General features: G+C 40.7%; 1 pseudogene; it reads right to left on the bottom strand.

Annotated features, from left to right (window-relative positions):
• Window positions 1-852: 852 nt before the first annotated feature.
• Window positions 853-14677, bottom strand: LOC114508820 (annotated as a pseudogene).
• Between the last annotated feature and the right edge of the window lie 608 nt (window positions 14678-15285).

Here is a 15285-nt window from a genome sequence, read left to right on the forward strand (position 1 = left end):
GGGGAGACAAACAGCCACTACTTGGGGCAGGGGGAATGGCAGGGGACAGGAAAGGCAGTATCTCCAGGGAGAGTCAGGCTTCCATTAAGGCAAGAAAGTACAGAGGGTACAAACTAATACAGTATTTTCAAGTGAACAGGTGTCTTCAAGGACTTAAACAGAAGATTAAAACAGAGACCAGTAGGAGGAGGAGGAGGTTCACTTGGGTATCACCACGGAAGCCAAACAGAGCTGTATTTCATTTCAACTGTGGGCAGAGCACTGTCCCCCAAAGATGTTCTTCCCTGGTACACCAGATGGGGTTGAGCAACCCTCGCCTACACACATACTACCCTATGATTCTTCTATTATAGAAGCCAATTGTGTTGTCTGATTGCAGTTTACTTGCCTATGTCACCTACTAGATTGTGACAGTAATTAGCATCATGTTTCCATAACAGTTTTTGCAGTTTTCTTTTCTCATTTATGTTTTAGATCCCCAAGTTAGTAATTGGAAGGAGGAACTTAAAAACTTTTATTGTGGAAAATTTAAACATACACAAAAGCATATGAAACAGTATACTGATTCCTCAGTGCCCAGATTCTAGTTATCTATTCATGTCCATTCTTACATCATTTATGCTCCCACTCACTTCCCTACCCTGATTCTTTTAAAACATTAGAAACATCACATTAACAAATTCCTAACATTATTATATATCAAGTCAATGTTGAAATTTCCTCCATTTACTCATAAAAGTTTTTATACCTTTTTAAAAATCATTGCAATTGGTCAATATAGCTTTTAAGGGTTTTTTGGTTTGTCTTTGTTTTTTTTAAGATTTTATTTATTTATCTGTCTATCTATTTTGAGGATTTACTATAATTTATTGAGAACTTTACCCTGCCCTGGTAGTCTCTAGGTCACTTTTTCTGCTTGTAGATCTTGTGCACCAGCCTCAGGAAGATGGCTGGGGGCAAGGGCGGTGAGCGCTGCTCACTAAGACCCATAAGGTGGCTGTAACTGTTTTGTTCATACTGCATGAACACAGTCTACAGAGTCAGTTCCTCATACGGCACCTTCACCCAGTCCACCTTCTGAGCCTCCTTCTGTCCATAATTCTCCTGCAAGATCTGGCGCTGTTCCGGAGAGGCCCGTTGCAGATACTGAACCACCAGCCAGCTGCATTTACCGTCCTGGATGTCAGCACCAATCTTACCTGTCACAGATACTTTTACCTTTGAAGACTCCAAAGAGGTCGAGGTAATCATCCTGAATCTGAAAGACTTCCCCCATCTCCAGCAGGATCTTCTTGGCATTGGCATGTTCCTTCTCCCCATCAATGCCTGCCATATACATGGCGGCAGCTACAGGAAGGTAGAAGGAGTAGAAAGCTGTCTTATACTTGACAATAGATTTGTACCTCTCTTCAGTGTATTTGCCAAGATCCACGCTGCCTTATAGGGCTGTGATGAGGTCCAGGGTCTGTCCAATCTCAGTCTGCTAGGAACCCTGCAGGAAGAGCTCCATTAGGCTCAAGTGATAGGGCTGCTCTTAGCAGTGGAGCTTCGGCAGTTGGCAGACACATGCTTCCAGAAAAATTGCATCATTGATGGCATCCAAACCTATACCTGGCTTCCGACCTGCCCCCATGGGGTTAGGGATGAATCCATAATGTCATCTGACATCAGGAAGAAAGCATGGAGCAATTCCACACACCAGCCCACAGTCATGGCCTGCTGGAGACTGTCAGCATCCAGCTTTCTTGGTTCCACCAGATCATGGAATATTATCAGCAGTCATATCCCACTGGTACTTGCCTCCAATGACATTGTCTTTGAGATGGGCAATAGCATCTCCAATTTCTGGGTGCCCCATGTCATTCTCAGTCAGTACCCTGACAATCTCAGAGAAGTGCTGGATGTAACTCTGCGTTTTTTGGTTATAAATATCCAATTTCTGGTCTCCATTCATTCTGAGGGAGGAGTGAAGTACTCTGCTGCTGGATGCAGGTTCTTTTATTTATTTACTTTTAGACAGAGGGGAAGGCAAGGAGAAAGAAAGGGAGAAAAATATTAATGTGTGGTTGCCTCTCACGTGTCCCCTACTGGGGACCTGGCTCACAACCCACACATGTGCCCTGACTGGGAATCGAATCAGAGACTCTTTGGTTCACAGGCCATTGCTCAATCCATTGAGTGATGCCAGCCAGGGCTGGGGCTTTTTTTTTTTTTAACTCTATAGGTTCTCTCCCACTCATAATTTATCCATGCAACTTACAGTTTTTTAAAACTGTTTAAAAATATATTTGTTCAAAGATTTTCCCAGATTATGGATATTGATGATTGCATTGTCACTGTGGTATTTTACATGTTCCATAAAATGAATTTTCTATTTTTTAAGTATATTTTATTCATTATGCCATTACAGTTGTTCCTGTTTTTCCTCTCCTTTATTCCCCTTCAGCCTTGCACCTCTTCTCCCTCCAGCATTCTCCTCCACCTTAGTTCATGTCCATGGGTTGTACAGATAAGTTCTTTGGCTTCTCGATTTCCTATACTAAAAGAAATTGACATGATTATCAAGGACATCCCAAACCTTATTAACAAAAGGGCCCTGCTTCAAATAGTTTTACTGTTGAGTTTTGACAATTTTCAAGGAAGAGAAAATAACTATTTATACAAATCATTCAGAAAATTTAAAAAGAGGAATAACTTTTTTTCTTTTTTAAAAAAACTTTAATTATTGTTCAAATACAATTTTCTATCTTTTACTCCCATCCCGGTCCACCTACACAGCCCTCCCCACCTCCCTCCCATTTCCACCCACCCCTAGTTTTTGTCCATGTGTCCTTTACACTTGTTCCTGTAAACCCTTCCCCTTTTCCCCTGAAATTCCCCTGAAATTCCCTCCCCTCTCCCTTCTGAACACTGTCAGCCTGTTCTCTATTTCAGTGTCTTTGGTTATATTTTGCTTGCTTCTTTGTTTTGTTGATTAGGTTCCTGTTAAAGGTGAGATCATATGGTATTTGTCTTTCACTGCCTGGCTTATTTCACTTAGCATAATGCTTGCCAGTTGCATCCATGCTGTTGCAAAGGGTAGGAGCTCCTTCTTTCTTTCCACTGCATAGAATTCCATTGTGTAAATGTACCATAGTTTTTTGATCCATTCATTTACTGATGAGCACCTAGGTTGCTTCCAGCATTTGGGTATTATAAATTGTGCTGCTATGAACATTGGGATGCATAGGTTCTTTTGGATTGGTGTTTCAGGGTTCTTAGGATATAATCCTAGCAGTGGAATTGCTGGGTCAAAAGGCAGATCCATTTTTAGTTTTTTGAGAAAATTCCACTGTTTTCCACAGTGGTTGTACCAGTCTGCAATCCCACCAACAGTGCACTAGGGTTCCCTTTTCTCCACAACCTCTCCAACACTTGTTTGTTGTTTTGTTTATGATGGCCATTCTGATTGGTGTAAAGCAGTATCTCATTGTGGTTTTAATTTGCATGTCTCTGATAGCTAGCAATATTGAGCATCTTTTCATGTGTCTCTGGATCCTCTGTATGTCCTTGGAGAAGTGTCTGTTCAAGTCCTTTGCCCATTTTTTAACTGGTTTGCTTGTCTTTTTAGAGTGGAGTCGTGTAAGTTCTTTATATATTTTGGAGATGAAACCCTTGTCTGAGGTATCATTGGCAAATATGTTTTCCCATACAGTTGGTTCTCTTTTTATTTTAATACTGTTTTCTTTAGCCATGCAGAAGCTTTTTATTTTGATGAGATCCCATTTGTTTATACTTTCCTTATTTCCCTTGCTCTGGGGGACGTATCAGTAAAAAAGTTTCTGCATGAAATATCTGAGATTTTCCTGCCTATGTTCTCCTCTAGGACTTTAATGGTGACATGGCTTCTATTTCAGTCTTTTATCCACCTTGAATTTATTTTTGTGTATGATTTAAGTTGGTGCTCGAGTTTCATTTTTTTTGCATGTAGCTGTCCCATTCTCCCAACACCATTTGTTGAAGAGACTGTTTTTACTCCATTTTATATTGCTGCCCCCTTTGTCAAATATTAATTGGCTGTAGAGACTTGGGCTTATTTCTGGGCTTTCTGTTCTGTTCCATTGGTCCATATGTCTGTTCTTATGCCAATACCAGGCTGTTTTGACTACAGTGACCGTGTAATACAGTTTGATATCAGGTATTGTGATCCCTCCTACTTTGCTTTTCTTTCTCAAAATTGCAGCAGCTATTTGGGGTCGTTTATAATTCCATATAAATTTTTGAAATGTTTGTTCTATGTCTGTGAAATACGCCATTGGTACTTTAATAGGAATTGCATTGAATGTGTAAATTGCTTTGGGTAGTATGGACATTTTGATGATGTTAATTCTTCCAATCCATGAACACAGTATATGTTTCCATTTGTTTGTGTCTTCCTTAATTTCTTTCTTCAGTGTTGTGTAGTTTTCTGCATATAGGTCTTTTACCTCCTTGGTTAGGTTTATTCTTAGGTATTTTATTTTTCTTTTTGCTATATCAAATGGGTTTTTTTTCTTGATTTCTGCTTCTCCTGTTTCATTGTTGGTATATAAAAATGCCTTTGATTTCTGGATGTTGATTTTGTATCCCGCTGTTTTGCCAAATTTGTTTATTAATTCGAGCAGTTTTTTGGTGGAGTCTATATGATTTTCTATGTACACTATCATGTCATCTGTAAATAATGACAGTTTTGTTTCTTCCTTTCCAATTTGGATGCCTTTTATTTCTTTTCCTTGTCTGATCACTGTGGCTAAAACTTCCAATACTATATTGAATAAAAGTGGTGAAAGTGGACAACCTTGTCTTGTTCCTGATCTTAGTGGAAAAGATTTTAGTTTTTGCCCATTGAGTATGATGTTGGCTGTAAGTCTCTCATATATGGCTTTTATTATGTTGAGGAATGCTCCCTCTATTCCCACTTTGCTGAGTGTTTATGTAGACATATACAAAATGCTGGAGTGTATATGTAGACATATACAAAAATATTCTTAGTAGCTTTCTTTGAAATAGTAAAAATGGAAATTTAAAAAAAGGAGTCCATGTGTAGGAAAGTGGATAAATGACTTGTGTTAGGATCACAGTAGACTGCTCTTCAGCAGTAGAGTTGTAAGTAAGAAAGTGAAGAGTTGAAAATATAAGAGGAAAAGCAATTAAAACCAGGAGGGGGCCATCAAATGAGCCTAGAGTGCTGTGGTTTGCAACTGAATAGAAAAAAAATTAAAGTCAAGGATTTATTATAAGGATATGGTGTTATTTCATGGACTAAAAGAACAGTAGTGTGGCTGGGATTTGTTTCAGAAAGGAACTGAAATTAAGGCCTTTGAAGCTTCCAAGTCAACCTCTGCCTCTCATCTCTGTTCCTCCATATGGATTTGTTTTACTCCTCTCTCTCCATGGACTTATTTGTTCTGCAGCCTCTGTGGGTTCACAGTAAAGATGGTTGTTTCACAGTTGTCTCATAGGTTGTAGTTTCAGCCACATAATGAGTATGACCTAATTATTCTTGCATCCCAACTAAAAATGTCCAGAAAAGAGAATCTTACAAGTTGTCAAGCCCTAGCCCTAAGACCCATGGGTTCTATGATACAAATACAGTTGCCAGTGGTCCATTCCTGAGACCTGTAGATCAGGGTGGCAATTTCCAAAAGCAAGGAATCCTTGTGAGCCAGGTATGTATGTACTTGCAAATGACCAATGCAAGAATTAAACAGACATTGAGGTACAGGTTAAAGGACGAGGAGATTGGCTCCAACTCCCCCAAATCTGGGTTTCCCAGAACAGCTGTTATGTCTACACCCCCAAACAAGCAATGCATCATTTGAAGTGAGTCTTAAAAGACTCAGAGGTTTTTCAGGTAGAGTGGTAGGGCAGTCTAGGCCGAAGAAACAACATTGTTAGAAACAAGGAGACATCAAATGGGCCTCCTAGATAAGGAGTGGCAAGGCCCCTGATTGATTATTGCAGCAATTCCATATTAAGATCCCAAATGTGGGGAGAAAAGCAGGCAGAGTAGGTGGGATCAGACTATGAAAGACTTTGGGTGCCAGACATTTGAACATAATTTTGAAAATAGAGGGAGCCACAGAAGGTTCTAGAAAACAGGATTGCCATGTGTCATCTACATCAAGTAAAAGAAATGCCAAGGTAGAAGCATTTGCATAGTCACTAATGTTAAACCATTAAAAACAAAGATGGTTACTGATGGAAATTATTCTTGAATTTATTCTGGTTTTCACTTAATTTGTATTTATTGGCAAATAGGTCCCACATAAATCAGAGAAGTTGTTAAGCAATCATTGCCCCGGAGCAGCAAACAGTGTAGTTTATTTCCAGAATCCTTCTTCTCACCACCAGCAGAAAAGAAGTCAAAACACTGCAACCTCCACTTTCCAATGGTTAGAGGACATTATAAAGTAAGCCCATGGAAAAGGTTCATTTAACCTCCCACAAAAAGTCAGCACACTGTGAATTCAAGGCAGCCTGCTTATGGGCAATGAGTAGGAAATGCTCTGAAAGAGAGTGGTATGAATAAGCCAGACTTTAAGTGAGATGTTCTAAGCATGTTGCACTTCTATATGAACACCAGTATTTCAGCCTAACCCACTGATCAAGGTAATCTGTCCTCTCTATGCTGCTTATTTTTCCACACTACTGTTTTGAGCCAATACCTGATTTCAATAAGTTTGTACATTTTCCTATTGACTGACTAGCTAATCCCATTCCTGTAGTGACAATACTACTTATGCATATATGGTCTCTCCTAATAGTCCAGTTTTATTTCAACTAATACCATAGTTGAAATAAAATACCATAGTTGAAATACCAAGTATTTTCTCCAGTTACTGGAGAAAAACTTGATTGAATTGTATGGTTCCAAATAGCTGATGCGTGTTCATGGTTGACAAAGGAAAAATAAAAGGGGCAAGAACAACACATTTGTGGCTGGTGGACAAATAAAGCAGTAAAGACCCCTTTATGCACAGCTTTGCCATTTCTGCATGTAGAAGTTTGGAGAGCATTTCTCCCTCTGTCTTTCCCCTGGCATTTCCTCCTATTATAGGCAGGAGGGCAGTTTATGTCTCCTTACATAGTGAGGAATGTCATGAAAAACAAATGGGCTTTAAAATAGAAATAAAAACAGATGACCTTCCATCCTCACAGAGTTATTGCAAAGATCTTGTGAGAGTAGTTGAAATTCTTGACATTCCTTTGTAAACTGTAAAGGCAAACCTGCACTTTTCACAGGCTTGCCTAAAACCCTCCAATGTCTCTCTCAGGATCAGAAGTCTAGAATCTGTGCACTGCTTAAAGGTTCTTCCAGACAAGGCTCACCTCTATAGAGGTACTGTTTCTCAGCCACCTCTCAGTCTAGGCTCCACCCATTAAGATCCCTCACAGGCCTTGTACCCAGTGGGTCTTTGTTAAGGCCAGACAGTCCCTGTCTGCACCCTCCTTTGCTCCTCCTTCTTTCACTCTTTTATGGGATGGGTGCCTCTCCTAGATGCTCCCTCCCTTAGCAACTTGTGCTTTCCCACGACAGCATTTCTCAATAGCACCACTGACATTCAGTGGTTTCACTCTGAAAGACTGTCCTGTGCATTGAAGGATGTGTAGCAGCATCAATGGCCTCTATCAACTAGATTTCAGTAGTACCTGCCTTTGGTTCTGACAACCAAAAATGTCTCCTGATGCTGCCAAACATCTGGCAGTGAGCAAAATTACACCAGTTGAAAACCACCACTCTAAGGTACTGCTAGTATTGGACCAATTATACTCCAGATACATTTAGATGCTAAAGAAGAAAGAGAAGGAGGAGGGATGAGAAGAGGAACAATAAGAATAAGGAGGAGGAAGAGAAGGGGAGGAGTAAGAAGATGCTTTCTTTATTTGCAAATTTGCAAATAGAAGACCTTTAATACAAGGTCTGACCTTGTATTAAAGCCACTATCACAGTAGTGAGAGAAAACCCTTGATTTTGCTAATTAAAGGGACACTATTCTCTTCTGTTTGAAAACCATTTCATTCATTGTGTGAAATGTCAAAAGGTCTTCTGTGAAAGTTGATTTCAGGTTTACTCATGAATAGCAGCTGCTTGCAAAAGTTGTTCACTTTGGAGTAAATTACAAGTTTGCCTCTGAGTACATAAATATTTTAAAAGTTTATTTTATTCTATGTCTATGGAGAAGTAAGTGGGACTGAATGAGCTGAGTGTTGATAAGCTTACAAATAGGAGGGCTGGGCAGTATGGGGAGAGTAGGGAAGGGACCCTATTTCAGCCCTCCCTCTGCCTATATCCTTTTACAGCTTACTGCCTAAGCAGGGTTTAATTAAATTCAGCACTTTTATAAGGGCACTTGAAAATTGCCTAGTATTTTACCCAGAGAGGAACAATATCTCTGGCTCTGAAATCTCATCAAAATCTTTCTGGTTATTTAAAACCTCCCCACCTCCCTCAACTTTGGGGAAGAAGACAAGCCCTCCTGCCTTCTTCCCACTCTGCCTGTTCTTTCTGAACCAAGTGGAATTTGTTTTTTCTTCTCTGCTGGCCTGGAAAGTATTCCCCCATGTTATCCCCTTCCCATAAGGCCAGTAGGGCTGCAGTGGAAGAATCACACTCACTGCTGAAGGAGCAACAAGAGGAGTTAATTCACAAGTACTACTCCTTTACTCATTCATCAGGGAACAGTTAGTTATCCACTTCCTTGCCTGTGTTCCTTGACAGCAGGTTTGTGCTTGCATTGTAGACCACTGGATCCCCAGCATTTAGCATGATGCCACATAACAAGTCCCCCAAAACACAGTGCCTAAAAATAACACACATTTTATTATCTCTTGATTCCCATATATCAGGAGTCCTGGCCTGGCATAGCTCAGGGTCTTGCAAAGCTACAGTCAAGGTGTCATTACCATGAATGGGGTCTCATCTGAGGTGCCAGGTTCTCTTCTCTCACCTGCCATGGTTGTTGGCAGAATTTGTTTCCCTGAAGTTATGGAACTCTGGGTGGCTTGCTTCAAGGCGAGCAAGAAAATTTTCCTGATACTTGCAAGGATTTCATCTGATTTGGACCCACCCAGAATAATTTTCCTCTTGATTAATTCAAAATCAACTGACAGGTAAAACTCCTTAACTTTTGTCACAATATACAACCTCATCACAGGAGTGAAACCTGTCACTGTCAGATCCTGCCCACACTCAAATGGAGGTATTTGTACAAGGGCATGGTTTGTTGGGGAGTCACCTTAGAATTTTGTCCACCACAGCACCCCAAAATATTGGTTGTGTGTATGCTTGAAGGGAGGAATGAAGAAATGCATTCCACTTGTCTTCACAATAACCCAAGACTATTGGTAGTATCTCTTTAACTTGTATAGAAAAACATTCAACCTAAGAGAGAGAACAAATGACTGAAGTCTGTCTGTCTTTCTTAAATCTCAGTCCTGCCATCATGTTTCTGACCAGAGCCCTGGCACAAGTAGGTCTAGCCTCTCTGCTATGGCTGGAGCAGGATATGAGGTGGGGGTAGAAGCCTACAAGGCCAGGTTACTTTCATCCCTCCCCACCCTCCCACAGATGGAATCTCCAGGTTTGGGCCACCCAACAGGCTCCAGAGGTCCATCCCAGCTAAGCCAGGGCTTCTGAACACTGAGTGAGAGAGAGGATCAGTTTGCTCCTACCTGGAGGTTTTGCCTTTAAGTCCATGTCTACACTTGGCAGCAGTAGGTTCCCTATGCTCCAACATTCTCCCAGAATGGAGATGGGAAAGTAGGTGAGCCATTTTTGTTCACTCCCTCCACCCTTTCACAGGCTTAGTAAGCTTTGCCTGTTCTGGTAGGAATCAGCTGTGAACAATGGTGCCCAGCCCACAGAAAGGCAAGAGTCCTGGGAATCTCTATAAAAGAGTGTAGATAGTGATCATGTTTTATTTAAGTAAAACATAATTTGTGGGTGACTAGCAATAGACTAGTCTTCTCCTTTGATCTGCTTACAAATCACTTCATCACTATGTATTAGGTAGTCTACACCTTCTCTGTGTCTGGCCACAGTGGTCTCCTTTTCCTCCTTGCCCCTTAATTTCTCTTAGTTTACTTATGATCTTTAATAAGCAATATGCTTTTCAGCTGCTTTTGTCTTGATAGACTTACATTTTTATCACATTGGAACTCCATATTACATATAAAAGCACCTCTGTTATATTATAATATGCATAATGTATAAGCAATCATAGTCCACTACAATTTCATAGCATGCCAGGCATAAATCCAAGGTGCAAGATGTTTGATGTTTATATATTATCATAATCCACTTTAGGCTTTAATTACAATGAGTCAATAAAAGAAAAATATGAATGCATTGATCTTGTGGCTGTCATCTTTGTCATTCACTGCATGTTGACTGTTGACTATTCCCATTGAATTTGAGCCTTTCTCCTTCTCAGCTGCTGTTCCTCAGTCTACTGAGTGCATCCAAAACAAGTTATCTGAAGCCTTATGAATATCTAACTCATTCTGTTCCACTTCTCCTGAGACACAAAACAAAACAAACCCCTAAGATATTTATGTGCTCAAAGGCAAACTTGTAATTGACCCAAAAGAAAGACTTTTGCAAGCAGCTGCTATCCATGAGTAAACATGAAATCAAATTTCAGAGAGGAACTTTTTACATTTCACACAAAGAAGCCTCCTAACTGCTATTTACATAAAGCCAAACAAAATGGTAAAGCGACCTCCAGGACATAGCCAGATTGTCCAAAACAACTTTTATTGATGAAATGTGAACATTTGGAACCAGAAAGTCTATTTCTCTGATCCCCTAAACCTGTTCCCACAACCACTCATCCTATCAATATTTAGCCCAACAAACAACTTGGTTAATTAAAACCAAGCTCCACATATTCAAAGCATGGAGGCATGTAAAAACCTTTCATTTGTGGAAATGAAAGCAATTCAGCACAGCTTGAGGTCAGAAGAATAATGGAGTTATGGGACTTGAGAGATAGTGGAGACGTGATCATCATGGTTTGTGTTCTCTCCCAGGTCCCTCTAAATGGAGTGCCCTCTGCTATGAGTTGAATGGTGGCCCTCCCCAAATATATCTACATCCTATACCCTGGAATCTGTGAATGTTACCTTATTTGAAAAGAAGGTCTTTGCTGATGTTATAGATTTAAGGATCTTGAGGTGAAATCATGCTGGGTTATCCAGGTGGGCTATAAATCCAATGACCAGTGTCCTTATAAGTGACAAAGGAACAGAAAGCCATGTGAATAGAGAGGCAGAGATTTGAAGTGATATGGCCACAAGCCAAAAAATCTGGCAACTACCAAAAGGTAGGAGATGCAAGGACTGGACCCTTCCCCCATAATCTCCAGAGACAGTATGCTTCTGTCAATGCCTTGATTTCAGTGTCTTGGTCTCCAGACTGTGAAAGAATAAATTTCTGCTGTTATAGGCCACCTGGTTTGTGTCATTTGTTACTGCAGCACTAGAAAACAGAAATACCTGTCCACAGTCTGGTCTTCATGGTGATTTGCTATTCACCTCTCAAACTTCCCTGACCAGCCCAGGGAGAACCAGGCCCTTCTTGTTCTCAGCTTGCCAAGGCTTTCACAGTGGCTCTCACACTTCCCATGTTGTTTCTCCCACTGCTCTTGTTTCATTCTCTGTCTGTCCTTGGTCTTCTGTTCAGCACAGTTCCAAAATGCCTCAGTCCTTCAGGGACTGTCTGCAAGTATTCCCAGACCCCTTTTCAAAGATGTGACAGAAACCTTGGGACTTGGCCTCAGGTTTAAGTGATCCCCTTACTCCCCTTTACCTGCTCACATGGGTTTTGAAGTGAGACTAAAAACAGATTTAGATTTGTTACCTAAAACAGCACCTAGAGCAAGCCTTCTGATACATTTTCTCATCCATCATGGCCACCTCACTGCACCTTCTTCCGCTCTTGCCATCAGAAACTGGCTCTCCTAGCTTCTCTTCTCTGTGTTGAAACAACTCATAAAATCTGTACAGCTGCCTTCCTGGGAGAAAGGCCAGGACTAATCAACTCACAAAATCTCTAATCAGAGGGTAAGTATGTAATTTGAGGCACAACTAACACAAACAGAAGTGAATTTCATGAAATCTAGGAAATGGTCCATTTGCTTCCAAAATTCCTTTCTACTTGCACTGCATCTAGGTTTACCTTCCTCTCTTTCCCCATCCTAGGCTCATTGTCATTGGCTTCTGAAGCTTTCTTCTCAGAGTTCCCATCCCACGTGCAAATTTCAAATTCTCCCCTCTGTGATGAACAAAGTTCAGTTCTGTCTCAGGTCTTATTTTGAGATAGAAGTTCAGTAAAACCCACCCTCCCTAAGGAGTTACTCAGGCAAAAATGGCTCTTCACCCCAAGCAGCTCATTCACTGATTTCATTCAAACATGTGCAAGTGCTTTTCTTGATAGGCCAAATGAAAAAATTTTCTCCAACTCCAGGAACTTATATAACTTTTATAATTAGGGGAAAAAAGCTTTTCAAGAAATCAGATGATGTGTGTGAAAGTGAGTGTAATGTATGTCATTACCCAGGAAGAAATAAATGTTGTTAACACATAGCCTGACTGTTGATAAAATGATGGTATCAGAATAATCTTTTAAGAAGTTTGCCAAGACTTCCAGCTAAGATGAAGGCATAAGTAGATACACTTTGCCTCCTTGCAAAACCAAAAGAAGGACAACAACAAATTTAAAAACAAAAAAATAACCAGAACTACCAGAAAATGGAAGATTATGGAGGTCTGACAACCAAGGAGTTAAAGAAATATTCATCCAGACTGGTAGGAGGGGCGGAGACAGGCAGCTGGGGTAGAGAGGATTCGAAGCAAGGCAGTAGCTGGAGAACTGGGCAGGCAAGGCAGTGGCTGGCAGAGCAGGACTGTCCCACATTTGCTTGCGGATAAATTGGGAGGAACAACTGGGGAGCAAGACAGACCATGAGATCCAGGATTCCTGTGTAAGGGAAATAAAGCATGAAAACCTCTGACTGAAAAAACCTGTGGGGTTGAAATGGCAGAAGAAACTCCCAACCTCACAGGAGAGTTCATTGGAGAGATCCACAGGGTCCTAGAATGTATACAAACCCACCCACCCGGGAATCAGCACCAGAAGGGCTTGTCGGAAGCGGGGGGAAATGACTGAAACCAGGCCAAGAGCTGAGCAATCGGCATTGTTCCCTCTCGGACCCTTCTCTCATATACAATACCACAATGCAGCACAGTGGTAGCTCTGCCCTGGCAAATACCTAAGGTTCCACCCCTTACACACCAAGGCACATTATAATTAGTTTACCCATAATTAAAGATAAGGAGAGAACTTGAAAGTAGCAAGAGAAATGGAGACAGTTACCTAAAAAGGAGTTCCCATCAGACTGTCAGCTGATTTTTCAAAAGAAACCTTACAGGCAAGAAGGAGGTGGAAAGAAGTATTCAAAGTCATGAAAGGCAAGTACCTATATCCAAGATTACTCTATCCAGCAAAGCTATCATTTAGAATGGAGGGGCATTTTATCTGCCCTTTCCAGATAAGGTCAAGTTAAAGGAATTCATCATCACTAAGCCCTTATTATATGAAATATTAAAGGGACTTATCTAAGAAAAAGAAGATCAAAATTATGAACAGTAAAATGACAATGATAGTTGTGAGTTGAACTCACATGAGTTGTGAGTTGAATTACATGAACTCACAACTATCAACAGTCAAACCTAAAAAAACCAAAAACACAAAAAACTAAGAAAACAACTAGAGCAGGAACAGATCCACAGAAATAGAGATCACATGGAGGGTAATCAGTGAGGAGGGTGAGGGGGGAGAATTCAGGAAACGGTACAGGGAATAAGATGCACAAATTGTAGGTACAAAATAGACAGGGGGAGGTTAAGAATAGCATGGGAAATGGAGAAGCCAAAGAACTTATATGTACAACCCATGGACAAGAACTAATGTAGGGGAATGATGGTGGAAGGGGTGGTACAGGATGGAGGAGAATAAAGGGGAGAAAAAATGGGACAACTGTAATACCACAATCAATAAAATATATTTTTCTAAAAAAAGAAGTATGCCAAGATCTATTAGTGTTTGAATATGCTTTCTCTTAGACCTGGAAATCCTCCTCCTAAGACTCTATGCCATGGAAAATATTTCTCAGAAGTGTACTTGGATATACTTATAAGATACTGGTGTTATAGCAAAATTCCAGAGAGATAATTATTTACCAATAATTATGAAAATAGTTAAATAAATAACAGTACACTCACACAAGCAGTGCCATCACCATTCCAAAGAATGCCTAAGATGTATGTATCCTGACCAAAAGGATGTTTATGATATATTATTGAGTGTTTATTTTTCAGCTGGGTCAGGATTGTGAATATGCTCACATTCCCCTGAGGTATGTAAATAGTTTGTTATGCTATTATGTCCCATGAAGATCTGACCTTACAAATTATCATTTGGGGTAAAAATTTAGTCCAAAGCCACAATGTTAACCTAGTCCAAGGATCACAATAATCATTTAAGTTGCTCTTTTTGCACTTGAATAACTGAGCAAATGCTTCGGCCTAGTTCTCTGGATCTATGGGTTGAGGGGTGGGAGGGAGATGTGGTTTGGGGGACCTCCTGGCACTGGAGGAAAAAGGCCGGGCCTCCTGCTACTTCTAGTGGGATTTCACAGAGTATGTGCTGCAGTGTGGTGTGTGCAGTCCTGATCCCTGGGCCCTCCGCTGGCATCACACTCTCCCCTTTCCTCCAGTCTGTACCCTCATTGCAGCCAGAATGGTTTTTACAAATATGTGATCCAATCATGTTTCTCCTTTGTAAAACAAACCTTAATACCGCCTCATTGCCCTTAGGAAAAAGACACAAACCTGAACTTCATATAGGAACCCTAGCATGTGTCACCCCTCACTTTCTGTCCTGCCTCATCCTATACAACCCCACCCCACCCCAGTGGACATGGCCCTTCTTTCAGTCCCTTGACTATGCAAGCTTTTGTACCTGCCATCCTTGCATATACTTTCCCTCATTAACTTCAGTTGTTCCTCCAGATGCTTTCATCAGGTTTACCTTCCTTAATCTCATTGGTGTCCCCACATCTCCCAATTACATGCCATAGTATATCCCTCTTCAAAGCTCTTATCACAGTTATAGATGTATATTTATTTGTGATACATATGGTACCTGAAACATATCATATGCTTGATGAATATCAGTTTCCCCTTCTCCTGCCTGATTTATAA

The sequence above is a fragment of the Phyllostomus discolor genome, chromosome 11, assembly GCF_004126475.2.
Source record: "Phyllostomus discolor isolate MPI-MPIP mPhyDis1 chromosome 11, mPhyDis1.pri.v3, whole genome shotgun sequence".
NCBI classification, from domain to species: domain Eukaryota; kingdom Metazoa; phylum Chordata; class Mammalia; order Chiroptera; family Phyllostomidae; genus Phyllostomus; species Phyllostomus discolor.